A 24,016-nucleotide genomic window follows, 5' to 3' on the forward strand; every position below is an offset into this window, starting at 1 on the left:
CCGTGGATAGTCAGAGTACTGATCCCCCAGATCGCCGTGGATAGCCTGTGTGACATGGGGCGTGTTACTAATGCTTTTGAACTTTCCATTTCTTTGTTTTTTGTTTTTTGTTTTTCATTTGAAAATTGGAAATTTTAATACATCACAATGAAGAGAATAAATGAGATTGTGTGTGTGTGTGTGTGTTTAGATATATGTGTGTATATGTTTCATTATGTAATACGTACGTGTATATCCACTATGTATAATGCCCACTGCCCAGTTAAGTATGCAGCAAATGTTAGTACCTTGCCTCAGTCTTCTAACTGCACAAGATACATAAAGGCCAAATGCGCTGTCTTTCACAAGTAGACCCAGACTTTCATAATTTACCCTTAGAAGCACTTGTGCACATTAGACTCCCCACCGCCACCCACTCAGTTGCATTTCTTGTGCATGATTGGAATTTGTTCGTGAACTGAGAAACAATCATTTCAGTATCTCTGGTGGGTTCCTGCCACCCACCACCCCATTTCACCAGCACATCCATATTCCTCTATATAATATCTTGTATGTGCTACTTGATAATGTAGTTACGTTTTGTCCGTATTCAGATGTAAGAGTGGAGACCAGAAATAAGAAAAGCTGGATGCTAGGGGCGCCTGGGTGGCTCAGTCGGTTAAGCTTCCGACTTCGGCTCAGGTCGTGGTTTCACGGTTCGTGAGTTCGAGCCCTGCGTCAGGCTCTGTGCTGACAGCTCAGAGCCTGGAGCCTGTTTTGCATCTGTGTCTCCCCTTCTTTTGTGTGCTGTGTCTCTGTCTCTTAAAAGATGAAGAAACGTTAAAATATTTTTTTTAAAAAAAGAAAAGCTGAATGCTAACAGAAGGGATAGCTATTTTTATAAATACAATGTCGTAGAAACAAAGGTAGAAATGTTTAGGTGTGCCAAAAGGGGTAAGCCTTTATGCTCAGCCTCTCCTTGGACCTCACATGGACGACAGTGTGAATCAAAGGCGGGATTGAGTGGCGTGGGGAGAACAGTGTCAGGAAGTCCCCACAACACAATAGATCAACATTGAAATTATATCTGAAGAGGACCTCAAATTAGGAAATAAATTTGAGCGTGTGTATTTTACTTTACTGAAAAAGACCTTTTTGTAGTCTGTGGACCTATGTATCTATGATTTGACTTTTACATGTTTTTTTCTAGAAAGCATAACGCGTAGAAATAGGGAGTTGTCTCTCTCTATTTGCTTCTGTTGTTGCTGTTCATATATTTCCAGGCTCCTACCTAAAGCATGTGAGGAAGCAGCACATTTCTCTAATCTCAGTATCCATCCCCTCTGAACAATCTGGCCAAGGGACTACAAATATTTGTCAGGCACCAACTCTGTTCCAGGCATCATGGCTCCAAGGACACGTTCCCCACTAGAGTTAGCGGAAAGATCTGACACGGATTCGCACAGACTGAGAAAGGAATAAGACAGGAGGCCACTGAACCTCCATATTTGGGGAGAAGAACGTCTTTTATAAACACTTCAGCCTAATTCTCAAACGTGTATGAGCTTAGGCTTTTGTAGAAGCGCGCAAGGAGGAGCCGAGACTATGCTTCTCAGGGGGGAGCCGAATGACTGTGTACGCTGTTACACAGTGTAAACCTTGGAAGGGAAACATGGCTGAACGCCACTGGAGGCTCACAGGCTGCTTCTGCCTGCCAGGCATAAACCCCTTTCTAGCTCCAGAAAGCCTCCACTGTAAGTAGCTTCTCCCCCACAGCCGGGAGCCAAATTAGATCCTTCTAGACTCTAGCTGCTTGATCCTCAGTTATTTAAGTTTTGGCCACTCTTCCAAGTTCTTCTTAGCCCTTTTCCATATGCCCTTTGCACGTTTGCCTGGAGATTTCTCCACAACGCCTCAGACTCAGTAGGCTAAGACTTGGAATGCCTGGGTGGCTCAGTTGGTCAAGCATCCGACTCCAGCTCAGGTCGTGATCTCATGGCTCGTGGGTTCGAGTCCCATGTTGGGCCCTGCTGACAGCTCAGAGCCTGGAGCCTGCCACAGATTCTGTGTGTTCTTCTCTCTTTCCCCTTCCGTTCTCATGCTGTGCCTTCCTTCTCAAAAAACAAAGAAACAAAGAAAAAAATTTTTTAAAAATTAACAGGCTAAGGCTGAAATCTTTATCATTGTACCTGAACTTGTGGATTACTAGCTAAGAGGATCTCAGACTCTAACTCCTCCTATGATGAGAAATTCAAGTCAAGAGTGAGAGCAAAAACAAGGGACAGGAGAGAGAATGTATGGTACCACAGGCTGCGGGAAAATCTAGTTCTGACCCCAGATTCCTCGTTTAGCAGGTCCTGTTTGTTGCACCCATTAATGGCACCACCAAAACATTCACACAGTTAGGTTGAAGAGGTCCTCCTCGTCTCCCGCTCTGTATAGAAGGTAACGAATACTGCCAAACAAATCTCCAGAATAGTCTTCCCAGTCTCTGCTTTCATTGCTTAATTTCAATTGCCATTTCCATATCCACGCTTTGTCTCCATTACCGCCGAGTTCACTGAGGTGCCATCACGTGGTATGGTTTGTCCTTTCCACCAGTAAAGTTTTCCTCAAGCGTCTCAGTTTATGTGAAGCATGATTGCCATAGGGATGTTTACCTGTCAAGTTTTGGTTCAAAGTCTTGAACCTCGTTTAGTCTCACCTTCAAGAAGGCTTCCTCGCCCGCCTTAAGCGGGATGTGTATCAGAGGTAACATGTCCCATGCCTGCTTCCATCCCTCTGCTCCCCTTGTCTCCTGAATACACAGAATGGCAGGCTTTGCTTCCGTCACTTCGCCAAACCTTTCCAGGCAGTGTTAGATAGGATCACTAACACCCTTTGCAAAACTGGCTTTGCAACGCACTGTTGTCACCTTCCTCATTCTGTCAGCGATAACCAGTACGTAAGTTGGTCGCTTCCTCTTCTTAACCTTGTTGGGACCCCAGATACCACTCTTTCATGGTTTCCCTCCCACCTGGGAGCCTTTCATTCTCTGTTTACTTTGCTGTTTCCTCCTCATCTCCCTGATGTCTATGCTCTGGAGTGTCTCTTTAGATGTCTTCTCTGTGTTGAGTCCTTCTATGTGATAGTGTCCAATCTCATGACTTTAAATTACATGTACACGTGATGACCCCCAACTTTATTTATGTCTATGGTCTAAAACTCTCCTGAACCCCACATTCATATATTCCACAGCCTACTTGCTGCGTCTGGTTGGAAGTCTATGGGCGTCTCTTTGACTGTCTTCACACATCCAGATTCAAACCAACAGTGAGTCCCGTTCGTTCTTTCTTCAAAAGGGAGTGGTACCCCACCACTTGTAGATACCCCATCTCTATTTCCCTTTTCCAAGCTACTGTCAACTTTTACTTGATTGCAATAGCCATTTAATTAGACTTTTGCTTCTTTTGCATTTCTACAAACTAACTCATAGTGATCAGAACTAAAGTCCTTTCTATGATCTATAAGATTCCCAGCCCTATTTCTACCCACATACCTTCTCTCTCCAATGTATATTTCTCACCAGACCCTCTACATTTCTTCTCATTCTCTTGGCTTCTGTCTTACTGGCATCCTAGAGCACTCTTAAAATATGCTAAGCACATCTCTGTCTCATGCCTTTTATTTCCTTTTACTTAGAGCACCCTTCCCTCAGATCTTTGTATGATTCTTTTGTTCTTCAGCTATCTTTTCAAATAGCTATCATTGAGGCTTTCTCTGAGCGCCTATATTAAATAGTAACCCTACTTCCTGTGCTCCCTAATGTCCTGCCTGGCTTTATTTTTCTCCATAGAATTATCAAGTTACCACCATTTAATTGACTCACTCTTTCCCTCCTTCCTCCCCCGCTTCCTTCCTTCTTTTCCTCCTTCCCTACTGCCTGCCTTCCTTCCTTCCTTCCTTCCTTCCTTCCTTCCTTCCTTTCTTCCTTCCTTCTTTATTAACTTGTGTGTTATCTCCCTTTAAGAATATATGATCATGGAGTGCCTGGGTGGCTCAGTTGGTTAAACACACGATGCATGATTTTGGCTCAGATCATGATCTCATCATTGGTGAGATTGAGCCCTGCGTTGTGGGGGATCTGCACTGCCAGCATGGAGCCTGCTTGAGATTCTCTCTCTCCCTCTCCATCTTCCCCCACTCACACATTCTCTCTCTCTCTCAAAAGAAATAAACATTAAAAAATGTATATGATACATGACAATGGTTTTTGTCCATTGCTCCAACTCAGTATTTAGGATAGTGCCTGATACACAGTCAGTGCTCAATAAATATTTATAAAATATTGATTAGATGGGTGATTGAAATCAAAAGCTGGTCACCAACCTTTCCATAGACATCCTTTAATAACAGTTATCTCAGAAGTTGTGGGCTGGGAATGCAATTATGGAGAGTATATATCAAAGGGACTTTTGAGGAAAATTCTTGACTAATTAATGGCACAAAGTGTGGCTTAGAGTGTTCCTTCTAGTAATAAACATTGAGAACCCTGTGAGAAATTAAATGTACCAGAGAGTGTGGTTTAAAAGAAAAGACAGTGTACCAGGAGGCAGGAGAAACATATTCACATTCTGAGTCTTATTACCTGTGGAATTTTGAGCAAGCAGCTAATCCTATTTGGCCTCCATTTCTCACCTGTACAATAACAGTGATGAATTATCTTGTCACTGATATCCTTTCTATACCTATAATTTTGTTTAATTCTGTAGGTGTCTGAGGGAGAAAAAAAAAGGAGGAAGGAAGGAAAGAGGGGAGGGGAGAAGGAAGGAAGAAATTAATTCTTTTGATGATCTATATTCCCCCTAAGGGGTAGAAGGAATGACGTAAGTTGGAATATGAAGAAAATTTTTAAAAAGACTGCTTTGATGTGACTGCATGACCTAGCACTTGGTTTTGCATTTGAGTATGTAAATGTCTAGAAAGACCACTTGACTTGGACTAAATTCCATATTCTCCAGTGTCATTTGTGACCAGTGGGTATGCCTTCTCCCCAGGGCTGGAGTTCTTTCCCTCTAGAAATCATGGGTGCAGTTTTGGCCCATTGCAGGCGATATCAGATGAAATTATTCATACACAGATAATTATTGAAATATAAACTGGTCTCATTCTTGTTGGAACATTTTGGGACATGGATACCTTTCTCCTCTAAAGTTCTGAATATTTTATCTAGGAGTGCCTGGGTGGTTCAGTCAGTTAATTGTCCGACTGTGGCTCATGTCATGATCTCACAGTTCGTGAGCTCAAGCCCCATGCCAGACTCTGTGCTGACAGCTCAGAGCCTGGAGCCTGCTTCAGATTCTGTGTCTCCCTTTGTCTCTGCTGCTGCCCTGCTCATTCCCTTCCTCTCCCTCTCAAAAATAAAATTTATTTAAATTAAAAAATAAAGTTCTTAATATTTTATCTGAATGATATCTATTCATTTTGTATTACTATATAAGAGGATTCTAATTTAGTAATTGTTTGATAACGTTATTTAAAAAAAATAGCCATAAAACACAAGACAAAACACATAACCATGTTTTGGAATATTATCTAATATGCTGAAACATCATAACATGCTAGAGATCATGCCTTTATTTCTCATTATCTACCTTTGAAATTTAATATAAGGATATGATTTTCAGTGCCATGCATAGCATTTTATTTTCAGTTGGGCTCTTTTGAAGGGTTATACTTACTCAGCTATGACCATGGAAAGTTCCTTGCTGTCCTTAGCTAGTCCACAGTGTTTGCTTAGATAAGTTTCTCCTGGGGTTTTACTAAGGCAGAATATGAATTCATAACTGCACCTGAAAGGAACATGACATTGTGTTTCTTAAAAGCACAACCACCTATGGTGTCAAGCTAACAGCTCAAAACTATGGTCCAATTAACTGAGGACACTGCCGAGGAGGTCAAAGATCCCATAAAAACTAGTAAAGACACTGGAGTTTAGACAATCAAAAGAATCTGGAGGAATGATCTGGGGTCATAGTGATTACCTCCAGAGCTGAAAAGAGCACTCAAGAAAAGAAGATACAAGCGAAAGTTCAAATTGTCATTTGTAAAGCTTCTCACCCAGTCCAGTTACAAAGCAGAATTTAAACTCTTGTAAAATCCACCACGACATTTCATTCTTTATATTTAGGATTTTTTTTTCCCCCGATGCCAGGTAAATGGGACTTGCAGATAGCACCCACGTCTGTTGATTGGTTTATGAAATTGGAAAATAGAGATGACAGCTTTCTCTTTTCTTTCAGTCGTTTGAAAGTGTTCCCCCACACAACGGCAGCCATTCTGTTTAAATGAAAGCTGAACCATTTGACACACCATAGCAACGTACAATATAAAGTACATTCAGCAGAAAGGATGTGGATGGAATATGAGACACACAACTGAAACTCCTAGTAACGTCTTGAGGTTTAAAATTGCTGAACGGGATAGATCTATGGTTGTAGTTCACAAAAGGACAGAGACCTGTATTTGAACTGAGAACCCACTCCTCTTGACCTCAATGTGTCGCAGTAATAAATGACTCATGGGGAAGTGGTAAATCATAGTCATTAAACAAACAAATCGTTGTGGACTGTCAGTTTTCTACTGTGAAGAACTTAAGCAATCTTCCGTCTTCTCTAGCCAGACAGAATCAGCCCCTTTGAGAGAGAAGAGAGAAAGGGGTGTCACACAGCCTCGCCTCCTCTGTTTCACCAGGTGTGCTTGGCTTTGCTTTTACCTGTGTTTTTTTTTTTTTTAATTTAATTTCTTTCTAATCTGTACTTCTCCGCTCCTCTCTTGCACCAGCTATTTCTTAGATTATAATCAGTCTCAAAATTGCACTGAAAATACCATCACAGGTTTTCATTCCATGTGGAGGAATTTGGCGTCCCCATCCATTTTCCCAGGGCTGATGTCATGTGAACATCCTCTGCTTCAGTTTGTTTCTTTATTTCTGTTCTGTGTGACCCGCTGTAAGAATTGCACTGCCCTCACTATGGTAAGTGCTAATCCCCCACTGCTTATGATTATTGAGGTTCTTTGAGGCAGGGCTCACAATCTCAGATAAACTGTGCCCCTCAATGACAAGGGCCAGTTGAATATGATCCTTGCCTTACAAGTACCTTATTTTCCAATATGCAGTGTCTACATTCAATTATCAGGCATTATTGGAAACACAGAGGTCACTACTTACATCTCAAAAGCTCTTAAAGCAAACATGTTATTGCCTCCTGTACACTTTGGGCTTTAAAACCTTAGAATTCACTTCAGGAGACTATTACCATTGTCTCTGTTTTTTGAACACCAAGGCATAATGGAAAATGTCCTGATCCAAAAACTGAATAAGCCAACAAAGCAATTCAATAGGAAAATGCCGAGTTGAAAAGATTGCAATACAAAATGATTGCTTTCATTCTCCGTCTCCTTTGTCTCCACCCCTCACTCCAATGTCAAATGCCAGGGTACCTCTCCGCTGGCATGAAAATTCAAACTAAGAGAAGCCCATCATTATTACATCGTTTGATATTAATTATAATAGTATTAGTCATGATGAACCAATGTTGCATTATGTAGCTTTCAAATGTATTCCCAAAGGACTTTGATTATAATTTGCCATTTTATTCATGTTCAATTATTTTAAAGTGTTGCTGAATTAACAAGATCCACTTAGCCTTAATCACTACTTACCTCATCAGTTTATGGTGCTGACATGCCTGGCTTATAAAGACAGTCTGTGACAGAATGAGACTGGAGCCATCACGGTCACGGCTGCCATCCGCTATCAGTTCTGTGGGGCCACAGTTCATCAGAGAAGGCACTACTCTGTCTTCCATGATTAAATGTGAGCCAGCGTATAGGAGAAGCAGATAGGAGGATGCGGCTATGGAAAACCCTCTCTATTGCTTAGTTTCATACTTTGCCAACCTCTGGAATTCTGTGATAGAGCCTTCCATACATTCTTCTTTTTGATGCACATTAATAGACCTCGTTCTATTTCCTTACGTCTTGAGAAGATAAAATAGGTACATTTGATTGTTTCGATACTCTCTGCCTAACTGTTGCCTGGCTCTGGTTAACTCTGGATGACATCGCTGCATATCATTTCTATGAGTTCCTTCTTGTTCCTTCTAAATTGTGTTTTCTCTTCCACACCCTCCTTGGGCTCTCTTCTAGATATTACCAATATGCTTCATTTCTCCATTCGAGATTTATAACATCCCTTGTATAATTCATACGGAGCTTCGTACCTTATTTCATTGTGTCTTATATACTTAGACAAAGCCCACCAAGCAATTATAAGGTTCACCCAGACTCCTGGAGTGGCTGTTTACCTCGAGATCCTGACAATAGCATGGCTTAACATCAGGAATGTTTATAATTGCTACCATGTGGCCAACACCAATATCAGAGACTATGGTAGAACAAGAAAATTAACAGACACAATGCCAGCCAATTCAACTGAATAGAGTATAAGGTCGCTAGGAAAGTTGTTAAGTTCACTACATACTAGCTACTACCCAGCAGAAGCCCCTGGATTTTATCAGGTACCACCTCAGTGACTGAAACAGCAATCAGAATTCTAGCCACCAGTTTTGAGTAGCACCCATAAAGATTTCTCGAGTTTCATGCAGGAATTCTGTATGTGGCCCTTTTAACTGGTTGACATTACAACGAAGAGTTTCCCAACCATTCCCTCTTCTGCTTTCTGACTCAAGGGTTTAATTCAAAGGAAAAAGTGAATTAAGACGGCCTGCAGCAATGTTCTTCCTTTTATCTATCCTACCCACATTGTGCTATTTAAATTTACTGTTCTCATACCAAGAACTTGCTCAGCAATTGGGATTGTGGCCTTTCATATTGCTCTGGAAACTGATAATGAATGAGTTGGGCAAGGGATTTTTAGTATTTTAGTCATCAAAAGAAAAAGATGATATAGTCAACCACGACATGAAATATATGTACAATCCTCATTCAAAACAATGGCATTTTCGGAATAATGGAACAAGAGTTTTACGAGTGGTGATCATGCATTTTATTGTATACATACACACATGCAGAGACATACATATATTACATACGTGTGTGTGTGTGTATGTGTGTGTGCATAAATTTGCTCATTGTTGGTGCTGATAGGAAACAGAGTTGATACCAAATCACATGATTTGGACTCTAAGGTTATTTTGTCAACTTTATTTATTTTGAGAGAGACAGAGACAGCGTGAGTGGGGGAGAGGTAAGAAAGAAGGGGAGAGAGAATCCCAAGCAGGCTCTGCACTACCAGCTCTGGAGCCAGATGTGGAGCTTGAACCCACAAACCGTGAGATTGTGACCTGAGCCAAAATCAAGAGCCAGATGCTTCTCCAGCTGAGCCACCCAGACGCCCCAGGATTATAAGGTTATTCATGGCTAATAGATAGTACTCAGTGTTACCGAGATCTGGGTGTAGTTCCAAGTGCTATATTGGTACTAATTTATGTAATTGTCACAGTGACATAACTGATGCCGATCATTATCTTCATTTTACATTTAAGCAACTGAAATAGTGAGCAGATTGGACTCTAACCAGGGGGCAGCCCGTGCTCTGAACCCCTATGCTATACTGTTCTTGTCCTCCTGCAGAATATTATATGCTCAACTGGCCTTTATGTAGCCGCTGTCGCATGCTTTTTGTTTGTTTGTTTGTTTTCTTTTCTAGTTTGGTCAGAAGTGTCTCGTAGTTTATAAAAATGATTTTCCCAGAAACACTAAAGGAAAATATTTATTTCTATGATCTTTTTTGTTTTGTTTTGTTTTGTTTCCTAAGTCCAAAGCTGGTAGCAGTTGCTCCTTTGAAATAGCCTGGTGATGAATTTGCAATGCATTGACTATGTGGGTTAAAGTTATTGCCAAAGCTCGTGATAAAATTAGCGTTCATCCACAAGGAATTTGGAGCCATTCTTTAAATAAAAGGAAATCATGAAATTGCCAGGCTCTGCTTGTGCACCCTGTGTTGCTTCCACTTTAGTGAGTTCTGCCTTATAAAAATTACTGAATGGCAGTTGGATACGGATCGCGTCTGCTCCCTGGCTTCCCCTTCTATCATCTCTCTCCAGGATGTGGCTGCCGGAATGATTTCCCTTTCTCAGTTCCCTGACGATGCCTTTCCGCCTCCTTGAATCTCTTCATTGCTTGTCCTTTTTGATATGACCTTCTCCGTACCTTGAAACATCTCTGTCCAGACTGCGAGTTGGATTCTCTTTGTCCTCTTCTTCGCTGTTAGGTCTTCTCCCTCACTGCCCTTGTGCTTGGAAAGCAGCCTCTGAGCAAGTATGAAGCTCTTTCTTTCATTGAAAAACAAAAGCTGGAGATGTGCTTTAAGGAGTGGTCTTGTGTCACTGTGATAAAGGAGCGTGAATGGGGATCCTGATTACTTTCACCTCTGAGTATGGCAGTCTTCTCAATAGCATTCAGATTGATCCAACATACCCTACCCACTTATCACAGCAACTTGACCTTGGAAAAACTGCACTAAACACAATATTTTAAACAAGCCTCTTAGTGGTGTAATAATTGCCACTCTGTGAAGAGCAAATTCCGTTGGTAATAAGATGACAAATATTTGTACTGCAGGAGGGAGAAAAGCATGGTAAGGAGAGTCAGCAGGCCTTCCCAAATCAAGTCTTGGGCAGACATGAGTGGATGGGAGTCAGCCATGGGCAGCGTATGTAGCCTTTGAAATGGGCCCATATGCTAACCAAATTAGTGAGCGCTCGCTCCGGTGAAAGCTTGCACTATCCCTGAATTTAATATATTTACTTTGTTTTCAGCTCTTTGAAATCTAATTGGCATTCTTTGATGATTGGGATACAGAAGAGATTTTTACAGTATTTTATTTAAAAATGAACCTTCCAAAACATATTTATAAATTAGAACTCTCTTATATAGTTCTTCAGCTATTTCTGTTTCCATCAGTGCAAGAATAGAGTCTTCCCTGTATAATTTCAACGATAGGTACATCTGGGTCCCTTCCCATATCAATCCAATCTCCGAAGGAGCCGAATTTAAAAATCGTGTATTAACAGCATCACTTCCCAATTTCGGATATGATCACAATTTTAAACTCGCAATTATATCATTGACAAATTGTCCAGTCATCAAGTTGACTCATTGAGATAATGAGGAGAACTAAATGCTGATTATTTTTTAGAGAAAAAAGCGAATATTTTGTGAAGACTATTTTCACACTTAAGAGAGTCTTACAACCTTTGCAACTATGGTTCTTTAGCCCACAGAATATAATTTGTATATATAACTATTTTACGTAAATAAAAGAAAAAGAGACGTAGTGGAATTAATGTTTGCCATCATCAAAATGATTCCAATACAAGTGAAGATTGTACTTAAAGTCTATTGTATAGCAATTCAAACCTTTCAGATTATTAGCATTTTTAGTGAAAGCAATGCCATTGTCATGCTGTTAATATTAACTATGGTTACTTTCGGGGCGATACACTTTACCCAGCTTCCTCTGCAGCCCTATTCCCCTACCATCTGGAATCTCTTAGCAAGGGATGATTTGGTGCTATATTAAGCTTCTCTGATCTTTCAGATTGAAATTTTTGTTTTGTTTTGTTTTATCTTGTTCTGGTAAAACACAGATAATAACTATTAACTCAAATGGACTCTGGCTCAACAGAAGACTCTTGGATTCCTTTTTACTCTGTTGAAAAACAAAGGTTAATTTCTGCATGTCCCAAAATATAAACTTTAGACGATAGGTTAAAAAGACTCAGATGCTAGCCTCTTTTCAGTCCACGTTAATTAAGGCCAAGAGCATATTCAAGTAAGAACCAGAACTAAAATTTAACTTTTAATCCCAACTTCTTTCCGATTTACCAACCCATCCTCCTAGTTTCCTTGTGTTGGCTAATGATTCCAAATTAGTCTTAATGAATTACTTATACAGTGCCTTAAAACATGCAAAATCATTGTATAAATATTTAATGTGATATTCCTTTTGCTCACAGTTCTCATAGGTGAAGAGAATATACGCACACGTGCACGTTTATATTTTCATGTATTAAATTGCCATAGCGGTAATGCACGGCGATCTGTGCTCTGAAGTATAAAGCTGCTTGAAGAAGCAGTGAAAAGTGAGTTCTTATCCTAATACTACTTACCAGCTCTAGATCTTAGGACAAATCACTGAATCTTAGTTTTTCACTCATAGAATGGAGTATCCCATCTTCCTTCTTACCTCGAAAGGTTTTGCCAAGACTAACTATAATACCTAAGAAAGCACTTTGTGTACTTAAAAATAGTATAGCAGTATAAAATATGATCTGTGGGCTTTTTATATTTGTCAGCTAAGACACTTTTATAGGTGAAAGAGTCACACACAAATACTTAAGAGTCAAGTTCAGGCTAAAATAGTTGGTGAAATTAACTTTGCATAGCACTCACATGGAGATATCGATGGTTTTCAGGACTCATGCTTTTATTTCTTATTGGACACAGACCAGTATATGAAAACATACTCTGAAAGTTATTTTGAAAATTGTGTCCAAACTAACTAGTTTTAAGGGAGGCTGCAATCATATTGAATGATTAAAGTGGTAATAATACTGAGCCACACTTCCACTAATAATGGCATCATAAAATATTTGTAAAAATTAATTAAGTTTCATACTTTTCTTAGTTGGAAATGAATTAATAATTCATGAAATAATGATATCTGAACAAACAACACCTTAACTGGTTTATAGGGTGAGTTTAATCCCTCAGTCCTTTAATCACTAGGAAATTCTTCCATCTTTTATCGACTTTTATTTCAACTGCCCTCACTTCAATTTCTAATAAATACATCTCGATTATTCTTTAACAATTTAGAAGCTTTAAAAGTAATCTGCTTGCCGAGAACTTATGAAATTAAAAGGGAGATGTTTGTATATGGTGCCTTTCATTCTACAAGAAATCACGAAAGGAAAATCTATTTGGTATTTTTTTTTTTCAACGTTTATTTATTTTTGGGACAGAGAGAGACAGAGCATGAACGGGAGAGGGGCAGAGAGAGAGGGAGACACAGAATCGGAAACAGGCTCCAGGCTCTGAGCCATCAGCCCAGAGCCCGACGTGGGGCTCGAACTCACGGACCGCGAGATCGTGACCTGGCTGAAGTCGGACGCTTAACCGACTGCGCCACCCAGGCGCCCCATCTATTTGGTATTTTTTAAGTGAGAAGAATTATTTCTAAAAAATTAAAATGAAAATGCTTTTTGGGGGGCGCCTGGGTGGCTCAGTCGGTTAGGTGTCGAACTTGGGCTCAGGTCATGATCTCGTGGTTGGTGGGTTCAAGCCCCGCATCAGGCTCTGTGCTGACAGCTCAGAGCCTGAAGCCTGCTTCAGATTCTGTGTCTCCCTCTCTCTCTGACCCTCTCCCCGCCACTCATGCTCGCTCTCTCTCTCTCTCGCTTGCTCGGTCTCTCAAAAATAAACACTTAAAAATAAAAAAAAAAAAATACTTTTTGGGTGATATAAAATTGGAATCTAAAACTTCTAGTACTTTCATTAATGTTTTCAGGTGCCACCTCTGACTGTAACACTAAGGAGACTGACTTTCTCTGCTGGGACATATGAAGGGGGATCTATGAATGGAAACTTATCCGCAGTAGAATCGTAACATGTGCTGTTGCTTTTCTAGAAAGCTAGCAGATTCTTCTTGAATTAGCTAATGCTAAAGATGAAGGTGGAAAATATAGTGCAAATATCACCTGTTTGCAGATTTCCATATTTCTATGCTAGTAAAATATTCTTGCCTGGTTAATTTGCAGTAATTGCTTTTAATGAGTAATTCCTAAACTTCCTGTCTTACCTCTGATACCTCAAAAAATGATGCTTAAAAGCAATTCTTCTGAATGGGCAAAGCAGGGGCCTGCCTCCGTCTTGTAATATTAGGGGTAACAAGATAGTACTCTATTCTAAAATATTTCTTCTATTAAAATTGAAGCATACCATTGTTGCTCTTACAAATATTAATAATAGTAATTATAACAGTAATAATAGTCTCATCGATCAGTGCTTACTGTGTGCCAGGCACCATAGTATGCATTCAGAGTATACAATGTTGCTTTTAATTCCCATGTCAGCACTATCATAGAAGTATCATTTTCTGGCACAAATGAGGGCACTGAGGTTTGGGGTGATGAAGCAACTTACCCAAAATCACACAGCTAGTAAGTGGCAGAACTGTTTTTAATTTTTTTTTTTAATGTTTATTTAATTTTGAGACAGAGCATGAGCAGGGGAGGGGCAGAGAGAGAGAGAGAGAGAGAGAGAGAGAGAGAGAGAATCTGAAACAGGCTTCAGGCTCTGAGCTGTCAGCATAGAGCCTGACTTGGGGCTTGAACTCACGAACCGTGAGATCATGACCTGAGCCGAAGTCAGACAATTAACCAACAGAGCCACCCAGGTGCCCCTGGCAGAACTGTTTTAAAAACCAAGGTTGCTTAAATTCAGATCTCTAAAAATGTATTTCCTGGGACTTTTGAAGACTTCTGTATTCTATTATGGCTTATCCTAATGCAAATATCCTATCAATGTGAACTCACTATTGGGGAAAAAGAAGAAAACAAAACTAAAACAAACAAACAAACAAAAAACAAACAAACAAACAAAACACAACACTTAGTTTCTTAGTCATTTTCCTATCCAATGGTTTCAGATGGGAAACTTGAGTGTTCTTTGGAGAATGGATCTTAGGATAGATTTCTCTTGTTTGCTTTGATGTGGGGTGGTGGGTGAAGGCATAAGTGAAGACACTAGAATCTTGTCTGTATGAGGCAGGTGTTGGGTCTTCACTCCAGGTGGGGTTGGGGGGGGCCTGGAAACAACAGAGAGAAAGGATGACTGAGGACAGTTAAAGAGACCGGGAGTACATCAAAAAAGTTTCACCCACTTTGTGGTTTTGCTCAGAGGGAGCCCTGGCTGAGGGCCAGTTCCCTCCTAATTTTCCAGATCCGATTTGCCTACGTTAAATTACATACATGTTCTTTTAGTTATTGTCCGTTGGCCGAAGCTAGTCACATGGGCACGCCTAGTTCCATACAGATCGGGGAGCCCAGAAATGAGACAGCTAGCATATTGGGAAACACCTGTAGTTACTACCATAGCTGCAAACATGGAGAAGTAAAATAGAGCTAGCCTCTGCCCTCAAACACAGAAGTTTATTCTAGATGAATGGAAAATACAACGTGAAAAATCAACTTTTAAAACACTTAGAAAATACAGCAGAATGTCTTTATGGCATTGACAAAGTGGTAATTTCCTTAAAAGGGGTGAAATAACACAGACAATAACAAGCAATAGTGGTAAGTATTATTATCTTAAAATGTTTTTTCAAGACAAAAGGTATGTTTTAAGAAAGTGAAAAATGTGAGCCACACACTGGGACAGAAACAACCTATCTGGCCAACAATAAGTTCATTTCCAGAGTACGTTGGCATGCCTAAAAATCAATCAGAAAAAGACAATTAACCCGATACACAGATAATAAAGTAGAACAGAGAATCCATGAGACAGAAACGAACGGTGACCTGGGATTATAAGATGCTCAGCCTCTTGTGTAGTCAGGAAAATCAAATGCAAAAATACGATTACAGATCCATCCGGAGGCAAAAGTGAAGTTTGACAAGGTCAGTGCAGCGAGACGTGGAGTAAACAGGAGTGGCTTGTAGTCCCGGTGGGTGTGTGACATTGACAGAACAATTTGGGTTTCAAAACTATTTGGATTATGTGGTAAAATTGAACCTGTGAAACTGATATTCCATTTCTTTTATTTCTCCTCTCAAACACATATACATAAGTTGGTAATGTTTACGGTTATTCACTGTGGCACTGTTCATAAGAAGAAAAACTTGAAAAGGTCCCTAAAAGAAAGGATCCACTGCCTGGAATGTGAACCGTGAGGGAATAAGCTTCGGCAGCCAACCTGTCTGTCTGTTCACTTCACTACTATGTCCTTCTTGCCTTAGATTGCTGCCTGGGATGTAATAGATGCTCAATAAATGCTTCATTAACTGGATGAATGAATAATAAGTGATCGGGATACCATAAAAGATCTAAAATGAATGAACTAGAGCCAAAAATATTCATACTGACAATTTTAAAATGAACATTGAGTAAAAAAAGAAAGTTGCAGGCCATGCAACTATAACATAATTTGCATAAATTATAAAACACTTAAAATCCTGTGTATTGTTTGTGGAGAATACAAAAAAAATATAAGTATGCAAACATGGACAAAAGGACAGAGAAATTGAAGAAAGAGGCTACCCCTTGACGGCAGGGAATAAGTGACCAGAGCACGTAAAGCCACCGTAATTTTTTTTTTCTGTATTTTTTTTAAAGCAAATGTGGCAAAATGGCAATACTTTTAAAATTGGGATATTGCTCTGTAAACTGAGATTTTGAAATATCAATATCTGTGCTCTCTCTGTATGAAATATTTCATGGCACAATTTTTTCGTGAAGTATGCAACATAATTTATTTTAAATTCATAGAGCAACTCAGGCAAATTTGTTTATTAATAAGGTCGGGTAATTTATTATACTCTTATTTTTACTAGCTTAGGACCTCATTTTAATAGTTTACTAATTTTAAGTCTTCAAATGCTACCCATTAAAATATCAGTATAATTCTGTGGTTAAAGAACATTGAACTGCATGTGATGTTCATAACTGCCCTGTAGAATCTCCCACTGGCTGTTATGTCTACACAAATAGTAATTAATAAGCACCCCTATCACAAATGACACTGTACCGACTACAGGTCAAAACCCTTCTACTTCTGTCCCTGCCTTCTAGGAGCTTACTGTTTAAAGTCTTTATATATTTATTTATTTTTATGCATTTATTTTTTGAGAGACAGAGAGAGAGAGAGAGAGCGCTAGCAGGGGAGGGGCAAAGAGAGAGGGAGACACAGACTCTGAAGCAGGCTCCAGGCTCTGAGTTGTCCGCACAGAGCCCAACACGGGGCTCAGACTCATGAACCACAAGATCACGACCTGAGCCAAAGTCAGACACTCATCAGAGCCGGCCACCAAGGCACCCCTAAAGACTCTTTAACTGTAGAAAAGTCTTTGTAATGCACAAAAGGAAACAGCCACATTGGTTCAAGACATTATTTCATGAGATTTTTGTGGCCGGACGTGTGCTTTGTGTTACATTGCATTTACGGCTCAGTTCTTCTGGGCCAAGATGGAAACTTCTTCAACATTTTCTGCCCTCCCAAGCATAACTCTTCACACTTCGTAAATACTACAAAATTATCACAATATTTCACCTTTCATTTTAATTGCTTTTAGCTATGACAGTCATCTCTTTCTGATTTGCCTCTAATTCATCCTTGATGTCTTTAATGATGATTTTAATTAAATAACACAGTTCTGCATGGCTGTAGTTATAGAATCTGCTAAGTGGGGTAAATATACATGGGTAACAAAATTACATGCATTTGTGACCTTAAGACAATCCAGGCTGTTTAATCCTTATCAGTGACATCAGTGCGGACCCAATTAGCACAGTCTGCAGCCACTTCATAATTCAAAAGAATGTGATCATTCAGCTGGAAGCATATTTGACAGAAACTCCATAGTCATGAAGGTAAAAGCTTGCAAGATCACCCACTAGGATGGAGAAGCTGTCATTCTTTCATCAGTGCTGTTGAATACTAATGTGAAGGTCAGAATGGTGTAATTTTAGGCTGCCAAAATATTGCTGGAATTGATATACCAGAAGATGTTTAAGAAAGTAAAGAAACAGAACTTTGGGAAACTTTTGGAAGGTATATTTGGGTGTGACTCTTTACTGCCTGGAGACAATTCTCCCGTCTGATCATTGTTTTACAACAGACTCTTCTGCGAGTTCTCCTGCATAGTGATTCAAGTATTCTTCCTTTTCTTTTGTCCCCTATATTATTAAATTCATATCTTGGCTCAGAATTGTAACTATTGTAAAAATCTATTCCTTGGAGATTCTAATTTTAAAAGAAAGCCTGCTTTTGTTAAGCTTAACATTCACCCCATTCCGCTACAGGTGGAGGGAGAGCGTAAGATACATTTAATTCCAGTGCAATTTTCTAAAAATGTCATTTCAAACACGTATGTCTCTTCTCCTCAGAGTGCAAAGAATAAGAATATAATAAATGGGGAAAACAGGTTCATAGCGTATTGAATTTCCAAGACAATAGCTTGTTTTAATTAAATAATGACGACTGTTACATTGTTACCAAATAACATTTATCCGTGAAATGTTCTTTTTCTTTAAAGTGCTTTAATGCATGCTATTTATGATATTTGATCCTTATAACCATTCTGGGAAGCAGAGGGCTATGTGTTACCCTTGTTTTAGAAGGGACACTTGAGTTTCTGGTAGCTTTAGACTTCCTGAAAGTTCATATAGCATTTAAGGTGAGAACCTGGTCCTGGAACGCAGCTTCTGGAATATGTATCGATATCTTTCTATTTTAACAGATTGGCTATGTATTCCAGTCTTCTTTTGAAGAGGAGACCCTAAATTATTCTCAAGATTTCTTTATTTTCTTTTTGTTTGAATTTTAAGGACAAAATAGTAGGCAGAATGTATTGCCTGGGTCTTTTATTTTCATTTTTACTAAAAGATTTTAAGACTCTGTTCACTCAAATAAGGAGAAAACAAAACAAAAACAAAAACAATCCTCATCGTTGCTCTTATCTGATTGATTTTACAAACATAAATATGTCAATGAGCTATGCCAAACAATAGCTCAGTGGGATTGCTTTCCATATTCCAGATACATTTTGAAAGATGTCTAAAATGACATGTTTGCCGTGAAATATACATGGCCGGGTGAACTTTGCTACTCTTATCTTGCGCCTCAGTAACTCTAAAGAGAAAGTGAAATCTTTTCTTCTGCATCAGACATATTTTAAAAATATTTAAATATTGCTCTCGAATATTCCTTAGCCTTCATAAACATACTGCTTACTTTTAACAGTTTCTGATTTTACTTACTCTTAAGGGCAGCTACTCGGGGCTTAAGGGTGAAAAGCAATCACCTTTTTAAGTGTTTCACGGTGGATGTTTTAACAGAATCGATGCAATCTACATTAGACGATGCCGATGCTTAGCTTTAAAAACAATTTATCAGCTTCCTATGGTGCTTTAAATCTTCTGAGATGATTATGTAGACAACACTACAGCCAGCTCAAAGTTAAGCAATCTTTTTATGATTTGGGTGTAAACTAAAAATTGATGCCGGATTTTAAATGACTTGCAACTTGGCCTTTGAATCATGGAATCAAGGCAGCAGTGAGCCATACTCACCTCTGAAATACCCAATGACAAAGCGTCAAGGACAGATCTGACTCAAAGTTCACCTTCTTACAGTTGGGGTTTGAAGAATAGGAGACAGCATCAGAGAGGTAGGGAGAGAGGCATTGCAAAAATTCAGCCCAAAGCATGAAGCAAAGTGTATGAGGAAATAGTATCCCCACCCCCCCCCCCCCCCCCCAGGGTATCTCATGTCTTAGGCCAATAGCTAGTCTCTCTTTGTCTTTCTGTAGAGTACATTTGTGTTAAACCTGATTAGTACTAATTAGATATCCTTTTTTTTCCCCATCACCCACCCTCCCCATCCTCCCACCCCCCATCAACCCTCAGTTTGTTCTCAGTTTTTAAGTCTCTTATGCTTTGGCTCTCTTCCACTCTAACCTCTTTTTTTTTTTTTTTTTTTTTCCTTTCCCTCCCCCATGGGTTTCTGTTAGTTTCTCAGGATCCACATAAGAGTGAAACCATATGGTATCTGTCTTTCTCTGTATGGCTTATTTCACTTAGCATCACACTCTCCAGTTCCATCCATGTTGCTACAAAGGGCCATATTTCATTCTTTCTCATTGCCACATAGTACTCCATTGTGTATATACACCACAATTTCTTTATCCATTCATCAGTTGATGGACATTTAGGCTCTTTCCACAATTTGGCTATTGTTGAGAGTGCTGCTATAAACATTGGGGTACAAGTGCCCCTATGCATCAGTACTCCTGTATTCCTTGGGCAAATTCCTAGCAGTGCTATTTCTGGGTCATAGGGTAGGTCTATTTTTAATTTTTTGAGGAACCTCCACACTGTTTTCCAGAGTGGCTGCACCAATTTGCATTCCCACCAACAGTGCAAGAGGGTTCCCGTTTCTCCACATCCTCGCCAGCATCTATAGTCTCCTGATTTGTTCATTTTGGCCACTCTGACTGGCGTGAGGTGATATCTGAGCGTGGTTTTGATTTGTATTTCCCTGATGAGGAGTGATGTTGAGCATCTTTTCATGTGCCTGTTGGCCATCTGGATGTCTTCTTAGAGAAGTGTCTATTCATGTTTTCTGCCCAAGTACTAATTAGATATCCTAACACATATATATAGGAGTCCATCCAGGCCCTGTGAAGAGTCCTGGGGATTCATCAGTAAATAAACTAAGTCCCTGACCTCAAGATGCTTAAAGTCTAGGGAAAGCACTTAAACTAAATAGCCAAGGACACTATGATATACTGTATTTATATACTATGATTTGCTTCTCATTCCCAACCACTTCCCATTTTCCTTAAAAAAAAAAAAAGAACCATCTCAAGGCAGGTACAAAAATAATGTTGAACACAATACAAATGGAGACAGAGGAAAAGGAGATGCCATTATGTCGTGCATGGTATTCACCTTCTCTTGGGCTTGGGGAGTCAAGCCAATTACCATCTCATTTTCAAATCACAGCCTACTATGAGCCATGCATACATGAAGTCAAGAAAAGTATACAAGTGACCTTTATCTCCCAGTCAGTGAACTAAAATAGTCTATGATTACAAGACCATAGTCTGGTGTGAAGATTAAATGAGATAATGCAAGCTGTGTACTTAGCACATAGTAAATACTCAACAAATACAAGCTGCTGATAGCTGTAATATAGCCTCATTTCACTGTGGAAGTAGAGTGGAATTGCTCATGGTACAAAGATCGGATGAAATAATACAAGCAAACACTTAGCATGTAGTAAGTGCTCCATAACTATTAGCTGCTATTAGCTGCTAGCTGGGTTTTTTTACTGCATGAGTGGGAGTACAATTACCCTTAGGATGAGATCTGTTATCCCATACCCTTCAGACAGTCTTTGATGGTAGCTGAGGAAATTGCTTCATCTTGTACCTGCAGTGAAACAGGTTACTGGCATGACCGAAATAATACTGGCCGAGAACTAGGGGCTGGCTGGGGAGATAGAGGGTGAACTGCTCCCTTTGTCTTAGCTCAGCAGAACTGATGATCACATTCACCAGGACTAGAAAGAGAAAACAAGGCAGAACAGTATTTACATTTTATGCTAGTCTGAGTCTTAACGAGCATGGTTTCATCCTGAATGCTCTTCCATTCCATTGATTTCGCCAGATTTTGACAGGATTGCATTAATGAACATTAAAAGCAATATTTTAAAACTTCATAATCCCTTTCAAAATATTGTTGTACATATCGTTTTAGTTTTTCAGTAAGTAAACATTTATTTGGTACACTGCGTATGGCACGTTGTAGCTTCAAAACTTGTGTGAGAAATTACAAGGGGAATGTCAAATATAATGGGATGTTGATGGTTTTATTTAAAATATTTGCTACCAGGGCTATGATTTAAAAATATTAACCTTAAATTCTAAAGGCCAAGGTCCATATCAAGTTTTCAGGAAACACATAACAAGTGTCACTGTGAATGACAATAAACTAAACATCACTTTGAGTTTTGGCTTTCATATTCAACTCAAAACACTAAGCACACATTTCAAGGTTGCTCATGTATGTTAAAATATTCCATGGAAAAGTTTGCGGAAAGCTAGTATGTGAGCCTGAATGTCCTGGTTATCTTCTTAAAAAAGAAATTCAGTTGAACAGCTCAGCACAAAAGCAAGCCTTTCCAAAGCCACAAAAAAGACTGCTAAATCAAAAAAAAAAAAAAAAAAAAAAGTATCTGGTCTCTAGTACTACATAATTTGATTTGGTATCTAAATACATTAAGAACAAGGCCGTCTTTCGTTGAAGCAGTCACACATTTTGTAGCACTGTCTTGCGGCTGGTTTACCTCTTTCTTCGGATGTGACTAAGGCTAACTCATGGAGTCCAGACTCCACCATTTTTAATGGGGGCGCAAGTGTGGCGGTCGGATGACCAAGCTGTTTTTTTCCATCTGAGCCTGATGTTTCCTCCTTGAAACATAAAACTTGAGAAATACATGTTGACGTTCTGTATTTGCACTGTGGGCATTGGCTGGGCATCAGCGTAATTGTCAGTGACAGACATTCTTTTACAAAGATAAGTTCTCACCTAATTTGTGTGAAGCAGTCCCCAAAGAATGTCATGCTAACAGCCAGCACATGTGCAATATTGCTTTCAAATAGCATGCATGTGCCGGAGGCCAAAATGAAAATTTGTGGGGATGCTATCTGCACTTGAAAATAAATAAGTAAGTACGTAAATAAATAAATAAAACAATACACCTCATCCAAACCATGGGGGAATCTGCTTTTCTGGAGAGTTGTTTTGGTCAGTGTCCTTTTAATCAAAAATGACTACTTCATCACTATTCTTGTGAGCTGCTCTGTGCACTTTAGCAGCGAGGCGTGAGAAAGATTGGGTCATCCAAGGGGCACCACCAAAAGCAGCAAGTTCATTGCTACAACTTGTACAAAGGATTGGTGCCAAAACTCTGGGTGTCTCAAAACTACCCACATCTTACTCGATTTACTGATTTTATGCTGAGAAAAGTTTAGCAAATTAACCAGCAGGGCTTCTATTAAGAGATAAAGGCAGTATCTAGCCCTTACATGGTGCTTGCTATGCAGGACACCCTTCTAAGTGCTCTGCATACATCCACTCATTTAATCTTCACATGAACCCTTTAAGGTGTGGGTATAATTGTTATTCCTGGTTTATAGATGAGGAGGTTGAGGCATAGTGATTAAGGTTGGAGGTAGGATTGGTTCCAGAGTCTATGCAATTACCCACTATGTCATGCAAGAAAAGGATGCTTATTTGATTCTTTTTATGAAATTAAAGCGTTTGACATAGTAGGCGTTCAAGCAGTATAACCTATTATTATTGTTGCTGTAATCGGGATCACTGTATTTGCACTGCAGACTCTACGGTCAATACTCTTATAAAGTAATCATCTGGATAATGTGATCACCATCCACAGCTGTGTTGGTCATCAGGGCACCCCACCAGAAGTCACTCTTCTTATTTGCAAGTGACTCAGATAAATGATGTAGACAATGTCTTTAATAACGAGCTTACCTTTCCCCGTGTGCATTACAGTTCGGTAAAACTACTTGTAATTGTGTAATTGTATTAACGACACCTAGAATTGTTTATTTTTAAGTTTCAGCTCAAAGACATCGCTTCCCTCTTCCCACTATGCTTAATTCATTTTGACAGCTTTACTGAAAATGTAAAACTTACAAGTGCCCCCTTTTCCGACTCTGCCCCTCAGGGAGTAGGAGGTGTTGAGCCTGCCTCCGACACTCAGCCAAACTCCCCTTGACCCGTATCTGCATCCGTGCATGTGATGAAAATTCATGAGCTGCCTCCTTCTTTGAAAGTGAGCAGAATCTTCCAATTCCTTCATGTGAAAACCATCCAGAGGGAATCTTCCCACGCCTCTAAGGGGTAGAGGACACAGTCAACCTGCATAGTGCGGGAGAGAGCAGAGCTCTGCTCACATGCGGGCAGGACCTTATCCACAGCAAGCCCTGTTCTGGGTGCTGGCCATGCGGGCCACCCAGTATGATCTCCAGGACAGGGACCCTGAATGGTTATTAGCTCTACTGCATTCAACTACCTCTCCTCCATAGTGCCTGAAATGATTGGTTTTCCAATACCACACTTAAAGAAACTGAATGTTTTAATTGCGAAAGTCTGGCTTTGGAATGGACCAATTATTGTAACATGAATACATTCAGAAAAACATCATAACATCCAGGAATAA

The sequence above is a fragment of the Leopardus geoffroyi genome, chromosome B1 (genome assembly GCF_018350155.1).
Source record: "Leopardus geoffroyi isolate Oge1 chromosome B1, O.geoffroyi_Oge1_pat1.0, whole genome shotgun sequence".
NCBI lineage: Eukaryota > Metazoa > Chordata > Mammalia > Carnivora > Felidae > Leopardus > Leopardus geoffroyi.